This window comes from Podarcis cretensis (assembly GCF_951804945.1).
Source record: "Podarcis cretensis genome assembly, chromosome: 8".
NCBI lineage: Eukaryota > Metazoa > Chordata > Lepidosauria > Squamata > Lacertidae > Podarcis > Podarcis cretensis.
Window position 1 is genome coordinate 43,712,066 of NC_137177.1, and position 14,066 is coordinate 43,726,131.

General features: G+C 42.1%; 1 long non-coding RNA gene across 1 annotated transcript; it reads left to right on the forward strand.

The window, feature by feature from the left end:
• The first annotated feature begins 8,402 nt into the window (after positions 1-8,402).
• LOC307222779 lies at positions 8,403-13,485 on the forward strand. The gene is made up of 4 exons (XR_013841881.1): positions 8,403-8,423; positions 10,171-10,202; positions 12,007-12,054; positions 13,164-13,485. It is a non-coding gene; the product is annotated as an uncharacterized lncRNA (long non-coding RNA).
• Positions 13,486-14,066: the final 581 nt, after the last annotated feature.

Genomic DNA, 14,066 nt, shown 5'->3' on the forward strand with positions numbered 1-14,066 from the left:
CCACCGACCTTCTGATCTGCAAGTCCTAGGCTCTGTGGTTTAACCCACAGCGCCACCCGCATCCCAGTATGCAATGTAGTTTTGTGTTTTTATATTGTAAATCACGCTGTGATCCTTGGATGAAGGGTAGTGTAGAAATTTAATAAATAATAATAATACAAATACTTTCCCCTAATATATGCAATTTTATAAAAATTGGTTGGAGATCTGCATCACAAAATTAAAAGAAGTGCGAATTTTGGAGGATGAGTGTGTTTCAATTCATATGTTGTTTCTTCTCTTCCAAAAGAAGCACACCTGCTTGACTCTTAAGAGCTCCCTGTTATCTGTCCAATTAGTACATGAGATCAGGAAGGGGGATATAAGAGACAGGGCCTTATTGGTGGTGATGCCATGGTGGTGGAGTTCCTGCCTGCTAGGGGTCCATCAGGCTCCCTCTGTGCTCACTTTCAATCAGTGAGTTTCTGACAAAGCATCCTCAGCAGTCCCTCCTTTCCCCCTTTTAAAGCCTGCTCAGAAAGCCACCAGGGCATGGGAAGGTGAATGCGTCAGTCTTGGCAATGTGACAGCTGCCCTCACCTCCCTGCCTCTAGTTCAGTCTACCCACCCTTCAACAGTCCCTGTATCAGAGACCCTACATCAGGCACAGCAGCAAGGCATTCCTCTGGCCATTGGCAATGTTGGCATATGACTGTTTTGCTTTGCTGATATCTCAGTCTGTTCTCCTCTCTGCCACTTTTTCAAAAACTCCTAATTGAACAGAATATGAAGGGGGAGGGGAATTGAGCCTTTTGACTCCGACAGTCAAACGCAATGATTGAATTTTACGGCTGGCTTTATAATGGCAATACTTACAGAGCCAGACAGGTAGCTATTTGAGCACAATGTACGATCCTCTATATAAAAAAAGATGCTTTACTGTCAAGCTGTGTCACATAGGCAAGAAAGGAGTGATGCTCTTCAGTTCTCCAGTTGTAAACATACATGGTAGAGTCAGCCTTTTATTCCTAGCAAGGAAAAGCCATTTGACAGGTTAAAGTCATTACAGGCAAAGAAACCTGCATCGTAATTGTTCAAATTAGAGTTGACATCAAATTTTCTAAGCACTCAAAAGCGTAATAATTTGTACCTAGAAAAAAATGTGTTACGTGGGCTGGCATTCAAAAGGTCTGGATAACCAGATGTTCAGATAAATGAAATAAAGTGCTATGGGGTTACATGGGAGACACAACTGGGATTTTGAATCCATAAGAATTTTGGCTAATGAGGCTTAGGGTTGGAATAATGTAATTAAGAATATATATATATATATATATATATATATATATATATATGACTTATTTTTGTAGCTAGGGATGAGAAATGAAATAATTTCCTCAAAAACAGTAGTTTTGTATATGCATAAGAACATATGCAGGGTCTGTGTGCTCTGTTTTTAATTATTTTATTGGAAAATTATTGATTAGTAATGCAACAAATAATGCATGTATTAGGGGAAAGGTGTGCATAAAATGCAAATATTATTGAAAATAACAAAATTGTTTGCAAAAATGTGCGGATCAGGAGAAATGCTTTCTAAAATACTGTACATGTTTTTAAACAGGGTCCCTTCAGGAAGAATTGAACAAAGAATTAAAGAATTTTAAGCAAAAATTGCAAACCTATGTGGAAATGGGGCAAATTGACTGTACAGTTGGGAAAAAATGAGACACTGATAGAAACCGAAATCTGCAGATTTGTCCATCCCTAGATGTAGACTATCTAAACTTAGAAGTAACAGCACCATGATACCCATTGCACCCTATGCATTAGGAACTTGCACAGCATATAGCTTTCAATAATTTCTCAGAAACAGTAAAATGAAACCTTTTCCTCACTTAGTTCTGACCCAGGTGGCTTGCTATTGCATTTCTGACAATATTCAACAAAGCTTCAAATCTGAGCTAGCAGTCCTTCTGCAAGCCATAATTAAGCAGTGTTTTTGTTTTCAAATTTAGTTAAGGGCCTATATCTACATAAATTTGCTCCAACCAACTAATGCTTAGTAAATCTTATTTTTTTCTTATGAGAAAAATCCAAGCGCTTGATTACTGCCCCCGCCTCTGCCGATATCCACACCACTTTTGAGGAATGTGGAGTTTTCCTGTTGAAAAGGAAAATGGAGGGGACGATATGGGTGGCTTGATTCATAAACTGTGCATAGCATCCTGGAAAGAGGATTAAGGGAAAATATAAACCACAAAGTTAAAAATAAAACCTGTCTCTCCAATACAATGAGGGAAGATTTCTAGAGGGGTAAAAGAAAAGCCTTTTCCCTTCCCCACCCTGCTGAAACCTTTCCCCTTTGCGCTTAATATAAAGTGCTCAGGTCAGAGGCAGGCAGTACTGTGGGGGGAGATTTTGGTGCTCATTCTGTGACCCCAAATAGCATCATAAGGCCCCTGGCCAAGGGATCAATGGTGGTTTGTGGTCATTGAGACCAGTAGGGCAGAAGACAGGGAGAGCAGAGCCAATGATAGATGGAGTGAACTACTTCTACTTCTGTCTTCATCCTCCTTCCTGAATTCTACAAGGACCGCTGGCGAAGGAACTGGAGGGGGTGCGGGGCAGGGGACACACACCAACCCCTGCACCAATGGGGGGTATCACTGCGGCCACCCCCAGACATGCGCCGTGTGCACCTCCACCATGCTGGGCATCATGCCCGCGCAGGCAGCGCAGCGCGCCCTCAGGACTCATGCCACGCCCCTGTGGGTGGTGCACCATGCCCCCAGGATACACACTAGCCATGCCCACGCCTGCTCTCTGCCCCTGGTGCTGGAGCATGCAGTTTCGCCACTGACAAGGACAACTCTGAGACTAAGGATAAGGCAACTGCCATGCAGTGCCACCTCATGGACTGGTTGCAAGGAAGAAGGCAGGCAGGTAGGGGATGGCTGAGGGCAAGGCTTGTCGGGCATGGTGCTGGTGCCCCCTTTGTCATCATAGAGTAGCCTTCACTGCCTTCACCACATCACTTTGTTGCAGATCCCCATTTTCTTAGCTTCTTGCTATGCTTTCTTCCCAAGATTACTCTCGTCGGCGAAAAGAGTTGCATCCTGGCCTGTATAAGAGTAAAATATTTATGTGCTGCTGTCTTTTTACTATGATCATTGTGACGTTGTTGGAATTGTTCTGTCCTGTCAACCCTGCTATGTTTGTCAGCTCTGTTGTTTAGGTGTCAGCCGTAGTTCTTATATTGAAACAGTTCATGCCGGAGTGGAGGAAAATACGTTGGCTTGCAACATGATGGAAATGAGCAACAGGACCTTCAATAAATAGGTTTGCATTTCAGCTCAGAACTAAGCAATTAGATTTTTCAATAACACTCTTGGCGGAGTTAATGGATATCTGCTAGAGGCGACGGAAACAGATTATTTGTATTGAATTTATAGGAAAATGGAGCCGGAAGTAGGACTGCAATGCTAAGTCAATCAGCTGGAGTGATCAATTAAAAATGTTTCAATCAATTAAAAAGGTGGCCATGTTTACTCAAGGGCGCAGACTTTTAAAAAATGTTTGTAAATGCAAGGGCTTCTTTTTTTAAAAGCACCACAAGGTGCCAGATGGCTGCCATTTTAGAAAGGACATTCTCCCTTATCTCCAAGGCAGACATGGACAGCAGATGGCAAGTGCAATAATAGCTGAGGCACTTCCTTCTAGGGAGCAGGTGTGGTGTGGGGAGACTTCTGGGGGCCAGACAGAGAGGCCTGGGAGCCCCCCCTGCTTTATAGAAAGTAAGTCTCACCAGCTACCACAAAGGATTTAAGAATTATGGAGGAAGAGAGTTTAAATGGCATTCGTAATATTTGCAAGATTACAAATGAGCCACAGAGACTGGATTACAAGAAACAAACTTTACTTATTTGTGTGCTGCTACCAAATGATATACAAAACTTGGAGCTAGTCAGCTCTTCTTAGCTTCCTTTCCCTGCTAGTGTCACCCAGAACTGATTCCCCCTACCTTCAAGTATTTCTAAATCACATTAGTTCCTGCACCCATTACAGTATTTGTTGGTGTGCTTCAGAGGGACTAGCATAGTTGCCAAGGGAAACACTCCTACCCCACCCTGGCCAAGTCACCATTTCCCCTTTCTTTTCAGGGCAAAATGAAGATACTTGTACCAGAGATTCCCTGTGAATCTAAAACTGGAGATTAAAATAGGATTGAATCATGAATCTTTTATATGCTCTACTGCAGGCATGTCCAGCAGGTCGATTACTATCTATTGGTCGATCGTGGGGGAGCCTGTGGTCGATCGTGGGTCGACCCCCCCCAAGAAACTTTGGTGGCTGCCCCCAAAAAGAGCTTGACAACTCTCGGCAATGGGTAGATCACTGCCAGTTTTTTTATACTGGGAGTAGATCGCAGTCGCTTGGAAGTTGGACGTGCCTGCTCTACTGCATGGCTGTTCCCATATCTCCTCTTGCTACCTTTAAACATCACCCTTAATCTGGAAGCAGAACTGCATATCAAGAAAATTTTGCAGCAAGAGAATCCAAATTTGATTTCATTTTTTTTTTTTTTTGAGGTGTGTGTATTGGGAAAGGAGCAATGTAAGGAACAATGTCTGTTCTTTACAAATGAAGAGATGTTAATGATTTCCATTGCAGTCTAAGACATTTCTGCAGTGTAGGAATCAACCTATTCTTTAAGAAGTTGTGATGGCGGTTGAACTATCCCTTCAGTTCTCAAATATTAAATCTGCATTTGATCATCTGCATCTCAAAATCTTCACCCAGTATTTTAGAAAATGTTCCTATTTGCACAGTTGAATATAAACTCCCTACTTTAGGCATGCACTCCATGTTCAAGGCTTTGTCCTGCCAAAAAACCCCCTACACATTCATTTTAATAATATTCGTGCAAGAGCTTTCCATGAACCCCCACTGGGGGGAAAAAGATGGCCCTTGGCAAGAGTTGATTGTGTCAAATTGCGTCCTGTATTAGCATTTAAGGTGAAGAGAAGATTCAGAATGCCTTTGCTAATTTTATCTTACTTCCTCATTTAAAAATACACTAAGTTTAAACAGTTTTCCTTAAAAAAAGATAACACACACAGCAAGAGCACATATGCCTGACATTTTGAGTTACTAATGTTGAGGTTCATTATATACCCTTCAGGGTTATCTCCCCCAGATTTTAATGAAGCAGCAACATTTGGGTTGGTGTCTACCACAATGTTAGTACTGTATATCTATTTTGCAGACTCCATGAAAGTTCTGAAACTTGTTTTGCGGAAATGTGCTTTTAATAAAAGGAAATGGAAGTGTGTGTGCGCGCGTGTATATATCAGCTTTTGATGCAAAATATAAATTGGATTTGGGAAAGAAAAGAGACCCCTTTAAGCCCTCACTTCTCCCCTATTAAGATTTTTTACTTGTAACTTGGCCTCTTTTAAACTCCCATCTCGTGAATACTCGCTTCTAATCTGATACCTCAGTGTACATATCTAAACATGATCAGTGACAGTTTTAGCTGCGGGGTGAGACTTTCTGTGACAAGGGCAGTGAGCTCTGATTGGAGACCATTCATTGCAAGTGACTTCAGCTGTCTCTTCAACTGACACTTGGTGACTTGAGGAAGGAGGGATGACGAAAGCTTTTTGGACAGAAAACTTCCACTGACAAGAACGTGACAGCTCCTTCCACAGCTGGTTTCTGATATGCGTTGCAAGGGGCCCACACAGTTGCTAATTTAAGTCGGAGCGGTGCTGTGCAGTCGTGGTGCAAACAAGTTCTTGTAGATTTGTAGCTCATCTGCGAGGAATGGCAGAGGAAAGGAGGTCCCTTAATGGGGCTACAGCAGGTCCATCGCATTCTCGATAGGCCATGTTTATTTAAAGCAAGGTAAACTGAACCTCAAGCAATTCCTAGGTCTCATTAAGTCCTAGCTGACTATGTAGCTGACTATAGTGTATTTGGTTTATTCAAAGCAACTTTTTCCCCCTCCCAGAGCCTGACTAGTCCAGTAACAGTATCCTTGGCCTCCAGATATAACTGTCAGGAACCAGACTGACAGGTGGATTTGACTCAGAAGCAGTCTGGAGGCTTGCCGGCAAGTTGGGGCAATATGACCCTCCTCCATTTAAGTGGCTTCCCGAGATGAAGTGAGTCTGGGCCACTAAACTACACATTACAAGTAAACCCATTTCATAGTAAACTATGGTAGTCCAGAGAGAAAAGTCCTGCCAGCATTTTACTGAGCAAGCTGAACAAAAACAGTGTAGAATTTGAGGAGAAAGGAAGAGAGCGGTTTTGTCTTTCTTAAGTCAGTTCTACGTAGCAGGAAGGCATTCAACCAAACGTACACAGAGCACATGCTACCTCAGTACACATCACAACACACTCCCTTGCTGCAAAGCAACACTTGCCTTTTGGTAAGCTGACTTCCTGATAACAGAATTAACCCTTAATTTGAAAACCCAATGATCCTTGCTGCTGCACTTCCCCAGAGCGACGATATCAAGTTATTTACGGAACCTATAAATATCCAGGTGGATATTATGACACCTACTGTCTGAGCTGGTGTTGCACAATGTCTAGGAGACTGAGCTACAAGTCAAAAACCCCTTTGAAATCCCCCCCTCTTGAATATTAGACTGGTTCCAGCTCTTTGCCTTTTCAGCACCTACTGACCTTCCTCTTTCACCAAGCCTTTCAAGTGGAGATCTTTCCCAGTCTGCAAGTGTACTGGAATAGCTTTTAGATGTTTTCATCGCTTTATCATTTGTGTGCTTGCCACCTGGGGCTCCTTGGGGGGGGGGAGGGAAGGAAGGGTGAGATATAAATTTAACAAATAAATGGAGAAACAAATAATTATCCCTTTTCTTTATTTCTTTATCCACTTCATGTATCTGATGAAGGAGTCTTTGCTTAACAACAAATGAGTCAACTGAGGTGCTCTTGGTCCCTGTGTTTTTGTTTTGTTGGTTTTGCTGTAATGGACTAATGCAGCTTACTCTATCAGAATCTCTGAGCAGGACAAACTCAGTTCATGGGGTGCCAATGAATCCAAGGCAATTAATATAATGGTTGAAGAGGCTTGCTCATTCCCACAGTGTTTTTCTCAACTCCACAATGGCATCCAGTTAGATAATTTGCCCACAAGGCAAATTGGAGTTCACCTCTCATCGTAATCTGTCTATGTGCTGTTTATTCTCTGCAAGAGAGACAGAGAGACTAGATCCGTCTTTCAACAATACTGCAAGGACAGAAACCAGAGCAGGAGATTTTAATAATGCTGTGGAAGAGCAACAAGCTACCCTTCTGTACATTACACAGGTGGGACAGACTTGGCGGGGTGAGAATTCGCTCGGAAAGGTAAGATTCACACCTTCCCCAGAGAAATAACTTTGCTTCCTTTGTCTCTTTTGATTATAATCTGCCAACTCCAAATAAAATTAAGACTTTATGTGTGTGCAAAACTATGGTTAGCTTCATTTTCTGGGTCTTCCTCAATTGAAGATAAGGGGGGAAATATGAGGTCTATCTTCCAATAAGATTTTTTTTACATTTTTCTTCAAAAGTCAGAAGTAAAGCTCACATAGATCCTATTTAATGCTAAACTTAAAAAAAAAAGTTTTGAAATAGATCTATACAAATGCTTTTGAGATATCAATAGTGGAATGAACTTGAAGCTGTAATTTTTTGGGGATCTGCATGGAAAAGCACTGTCCCTGGTGCTGTGTTCTGTTCCACTTCAGCACAGCTAGTGTCAAACTGCCGGTGAATATGTAGCAAACCTTTACAGCAGCCAAAGAAAACATCTGGTTTTAGGCAGGATCTGGCTTTCTTTCTTAAAGCAAGAGAGCTGCATAGATCAGTACCTTGCCTTGTCTAATTCCATTAATGTGATCTCTTGTCCATCCCGTGGCAGTTTAATGGGCGTTATTTGTGGTCCTCCATCAAATAAAGCCATAGCCATAAATCCCACGTCACGTAAATGAAGGTATAAACGTCAATCTGCATTACCGAATAATATTTATGATTTTAATTAAATGAAACTCACTGTGACGTTTATTAGATCACAAGTTACATGTTAATGGCAACAAAATGACTTGGGCTGATATGAGTATCTCTTAGAAATGCTCTTAATAATGAACGTGTTGTGGGTGGGTGGAGGGTCAGTTCAAAATAACACAATAATATGGGGTGTGTTTGATGCAAGAAGAACATTGAATCTCATCTTGGTTGGTGGTTCATCTACCTAAAATGCATTGTAATGAATGGGGCCTGCATAACAGCATCTTGCTAGCCATGGAACCAACAACATTCAGTCAAGATGCTGAAGGCTTGTCTGTTTCCTTGGTTTCAGGAAGGGTCTGCACTGGAACTTGGAGCTCTAAGGCATGGCTGGGGAACTCCAGGGGTGACAGTCAGTGGTGGGTGGGGCCAGAGGCAAAAGTGGGTAGAGCAACAAATGTAAATTTTACCTTTGGTGCAGTAGGTTAGTCTCTCTGTGCAGTCATACGCTCATCTCTACCCTCTGTCTAGAAAAGCAAAATACACTATCAGCCTTCAAGGATGCATTAAGGGGTGTGGCCTGCAGTGGGGAAATGACCCAGGGAGAGTCCTGAGGGCTAGATAGAGGGACCTGGGGCTGCATTTGTCCCTCAGGCCCAAGGTTCTCTACCCTGCATCAAAACAGCTGTTGCTTCAGCAGTGAAGCGCCTCTTGTTGAGAACTTACAGGTAAATAGCAGCTGCAGGCTCCATCCCTTCCTGGCTCTCAGGCAGGCCTTGATCCAGGCAAGGTGCTTGTACACAGTTACACCACCTTCCAAGTAGCTTCATGTGCAGATATTATTTCTGTTATTATTCATTATATTTATTAGTTGCCTTCCTCACAAAAATGGCCTAAAGTGACTTAACGTTAAAAATACAAGGGGAAAATACTGGAAACCTGTTGCCACCTTGTTAGCTAAGGAAGGTAAGCAGCACTCCTTTCCTGTGAATGTTTAATGCATTTCTGCACCCCACTTGTTTCCTGTAGGGTTTCATTTCATAACTGCTGTTGCTACCCAATGGTATGTATTTGACACAGCTCTAATTTTAATTGACTTGTTTTTAATTTTCCATTCTTTGATATGGGGTAATGAATCCAGTCATTGCAGCTGATCTCATTTTATTTGCAACCCTGATATTGAAACTACTGGGCAGATTTTTAATGGCTGAAATCCTTGTCTTGGCAAAATGTACAGTGTTTTAATGAGTTTAGGAGGGGCAGTTTGGCAGAACGGCCATTACTTAGGTTTCAAAGAATAAGATTTTTATCAAAATCTTGAATTTCTCTAAGCTATTCCCTGAAGTTCAGAATACTTCCATGGAGTCAAGGAAAGTTCAAGAACGTGCCTCTCACTACTGTGGTTACAAAAGAAATATAACAGCATGTGGAAAAAAGATCCATGCATTCATTTAGGAACCAGCACACCTGAGTGGAATTGTCTAGGTTTTTGTTAACAAAGCACACTGACCTTGTTTCTGTTGCCTCTTGAATTGGTGGCAAACATTGCATGAGCATCTGCTGGGACCTAGTGTAGCACATAAAAGACGTCCAGACTTTTTTTGTTCCTGGAGAATTTCACTCTGTTACTTGTTCGATAAGGCTTAGGGGATACTCTCTACAGTATTATTTGAAAACCTATGCAATACAGAGACATGTTTTTTGCTTTCCAGCTCTGTTGTAGATGTCAAAGTACCTTTTTAAAAAATTGTATATATATCAGAAATTTGGTAAATGTTAACATTTACTGGTTATTCACAAAATTAAGGCACAGCAGAACTTATCAGAAGTCTTTGTGCCATAAATAATGTGCTTTTTGACATTTATACCATGGGAAATGTTCTTTGCTAGGGAATGGAAATGGAAATGACTTTGGGATGATATTTACTGGAGCAATCAGCTGCCTCAGAAATTACTGGTATTTACCAGTAACTGTCAGAAAATTTTACCCTGGACCTATTCAGAAAAGGTTTTTTTTAAAAAACAAAAAAACAGGCTATCTCTCCCCACATTTAAACTTCTTCTTGCATATGCAATATAAATAATACAGTCAAACATTAAGTAAGTTTGTAAGTAGTTTAGAATTGATTGCATCAGTTAGATATTTTTTAATCTGTCTCTTAACAGATTGTCCCAGAGTGAGCTGTGAGTAGCTGATGGTAAGGGAACAACATTGTTCTTTCCAGTGTACTGAATAAACATGTGCCATAAAGTTTCAAAGCTGTCTTTGGTCTTTGTTTTCCTGAGCCTATTCAAATTCTAAGATGTACAAGTGTCAATATTGTACAAGTTTCTCACATTTTATGTAACTAGCACACACACACACACACATACGCACGCACACATACCTGCTGCCAAATCTCGAGCCAAAAAAGAATACAGCCCAAGCTGCTGCCAGCCCAAGCCAGGGAAAGAGGCGCACCCGAGTTCAAAAAACCCAGACATTTCCTTTAAAATGTAAGAATCCTCCTGGATGGCCATGTTGGCCCCCCTAAAGAGGACATAGCCGGGTTTTCCCAAACATATAGCAACAAACCAGCCAATATATACACCCACATTCATAGAGAGGTATTTGCTCTTCTTAAAATAAAATAAATAACTCTATACAATGTGTTGTCAATTTTGCTGCCAGAGATGTCCACACCCAGTCCCGGTAATAAGATGAGGAATGACGGATGAGAACCAGACAGCAATAAAGCAAATGAGGCAGGCACCTGAGAGATGCTTTGCTTGTAACAGAAAGAATGGAAGAGGTATGTGCACTCAACATTTAGAAAAATGGTACCTAAGCCATTCTCCACCTATTGTCATTTGTTTATAATGTACAAAAAAACCTCCAAGATCGTTAAGGCATTCAATTCCAGACTGGCTATTTTCTGAAAGAGATCATGTAGTTCCATAAAGGGAGTGGAATATACAGTGAATTGTCCATTCCCTAACCAGAATCTACACCTAGCAACCCTATTTGGATGGAAGTCACTCATGCAAATATGCAATAATTATTTTTTGTCAGACTGGACTGCTTAAGATCTCATTAAGAACTGAGCTCCATAGGCAAAGCCTGTGGGGATTTCAAAAAAGACTGCTTCTCACTTTCCGTCTTCTGGTTTGCCTTGGTCCATGGCTGGAAGCTTCCTGGATCAGTGCAAAGCAAAGGAATGCCTTTGGATGGGAAGTCTGTGTTTGAATTCAGCATGCCTGAGTGGCCAGGGGTTCAGCAAGGCTAGCATGTGTATTTGGCTTATTAAAAACCTACAGATCTCAACTGAGACCAAAATTCAAGTGTGCAATGTGGAATTGATGTAAGGGAGCGTTTAAATGGCCAAATCAGCCTCATTCAGATAAATGGGGTTTTGTGGTCATGACCTTTTTATAGTGACAACCTGACACTAATTTTGAAGGATCATATATTTATGTCAGCTGTCGTTGGAGGGCATGCAGTGTGACTGGAAGTAGGTCTGCACGTTCCAAGACTATACTTTGAGTTTTAACATGCTGTTACAAATGTTAGAGGAGGCTCCCCCTCTTAAATATTATATATATATATATATATATATATATATATATATATATATTCACCAGCTTGACAGTTTTTCAAACATATTCACTGTCAGCCCTAACAACCTGTCAACAACTGCCGTTATGTGAAAATTGCAGAAGCTGGTTTGAGCACTGTGAAAAGTGACATCCATGCCACAAGGATAAAGTTCCTCAGAAATGGAAGGCGAAAACTTTTGAAAGGTGCTGTAGCCCTTCCAAGTCAAAATGAACAGTCAGATATCTGGGGAAAAACATACAGTTGTCACATCTGATATCTATTTCCCCCTTCCCCTCCCTCAAATTGAGGTGTATGGAAAAGAACATAGATTAGGACATAATATTGTGGGTAACTGTTTTGCTGCTCCTGATTTGCAGTCTTCTCTCTCTCTCTCTCTCTCTCTCTCCTCTCTTCCTTCTCAGCAGCCTTCTTGGGTGTTCCTTCAATTAAAGCCCAAGGGAAGACACTATGAGGTAACTCCTTCCACAAGGCTTTTTTAGATCAGGAAGTGTAGGCAGCCAGGTAGGCTGCAAAACACAGGTGACATGCTTAGACAAAATACACACCATTCCTGGCCACCCGGCAATGGTAAAGTATGCTCAAAACTCTGTATCCAACACAACACTGGAGAAATTCTGAAATGTCCTGCGAGTGAGGCAGAAAAATGGGTGCCTCTTTCACAAAGGAAGAGAGCTTTCGGAACAACACCAGATGTTACGGGAAGACAGAAAAATATGGATGGAATGAACTAGAGACTCCAGATCTTGTTTCCCCTCTGGATGTTCATTCAAAGTCAGGGGTGGGGTACCTCAGGCTTGGAGGCTGAATGTGTCAGGAATTAATGTGCAGCCCAAAAGAATCCCTAATATGCCCAACACCAGGACCAAATACTCCATCCCTGTACCCAGTTGAACAGGAAGCAAAAGGTTGAATTTCCTCCATGACCCCTTGGGTCTGCTCTTGCACTGCATAGAAAACTCAGGTGGGCACAACTGGTAAATATAAGCCCTTCCCTGTCCCTACACTCAGGTCTTGGTAATGCAAGCCAGGTCAGCTCATCCAAGATAAAATCATGACCCAGGAAACTCTTATTTAAAACTGACCTGGCATTCAGAAGCTGCACCTACAGACGCAAGGGCTGGCAGGTAGAGTAACTTCTATGTCCCTGGCAAGGGGAGGATCCAAGACAGGGCACAGCGTGCAATTGAACAAAGACGTGATCCAATTGGAAGATTGAATGCCAAGCTTGGACTCGCTTTGTGGGACAGTCATATGTAGTGCAACTAGAACACCAAAGAGCCCAAGTCTGCACAGATGTATGCTAGAAGCTTTGAAACACTCCAATTATCTAGCTAGTCCTCTCTCTCATTTTGCAGCATGAGTCTCCTAATCCCTCTGTGGAGTTCAGGTGACAGGCAAGGCTTGTCTGCCTTAACTAGTCATGCATTGACACTGAGCGTACTTGATCTGGGGCTGGTAGTTTGCTTCAAACATTGTTCACGCAAATGGGTCTGGCAGCTGGGAAAGTACAGGGGTGTGTGTAAAAATGCATGCCTAGCGATCCCGACTTTTCTCTCTTCAGAACAGATCTGCCGTGCTGTTCCTGCTGGCTGTTTGAAGAGCCTTGACTTTGAAGCCCAAAGAGAAATTCATTTCCCAGGCTTTGCAATTCATTGAAAGATGAAGCTGATGACCACAGAAAGGGTCAATCAGATTAGCCCTTGATGACCCCTGTGTTTGTGTCTTTAATGGGCGTCTTGCAAAATGATATTTCCAGTTTTTAATGCTGTGCCTCGTATGTGAGATCATACAGGATATTAGTTTTGATTGTCTGGTGCCACAAGGATTGCAATTGATTCCCCCCCCCCCGACCCCACATATCTCCTTTCTGTCTTGGCTTCCTCTGCCTTATTGCATACCTTCTAACAATATATTCATGCTAACCTCTAAGAATGTCTTACAGTACTGATCTCAATGCCACATTGGGCATATTTATTTATTTTTTTCTTCATTCAGTACGGAGGCTAATATCTTGTTGTCTTTTGTCTGAAACCACAGAGCATGAAGTCAGGAATTGTTCCGCCCTCTGACAGTTGTGATGCCCTCTCTCTCTCTCTCTCCCTCCCTCTTATTGTGCAGATCCATTTTATTAAAATTCCCATTAGTATTATCGTCTCCACCTTGTAATTCCAAACTGCTCAGCATAGACAGGTATGCATTGTTATCCAGATCTACCCAAGGGAAAGACCATGGCTCAGTGGTAGAGCATATGTTTGCATGCAGGAGGTCCCAGGTTCAATCCCTGGGAGAGATGTTGGTCGGATACCATGTGTCAAGGCTGGAGTCAGATGCAGGTCAGAATGAAGAGACAGTCAGTTGCCAGCAAAGTTAACTATTTATTCAAGGAAAAGGCATGCACCTCAGCAACACTTCCCAGCAGGTCTTGCCCCTATAGAGCAGTTGCCATGACTGAAGGTCCCTGCCT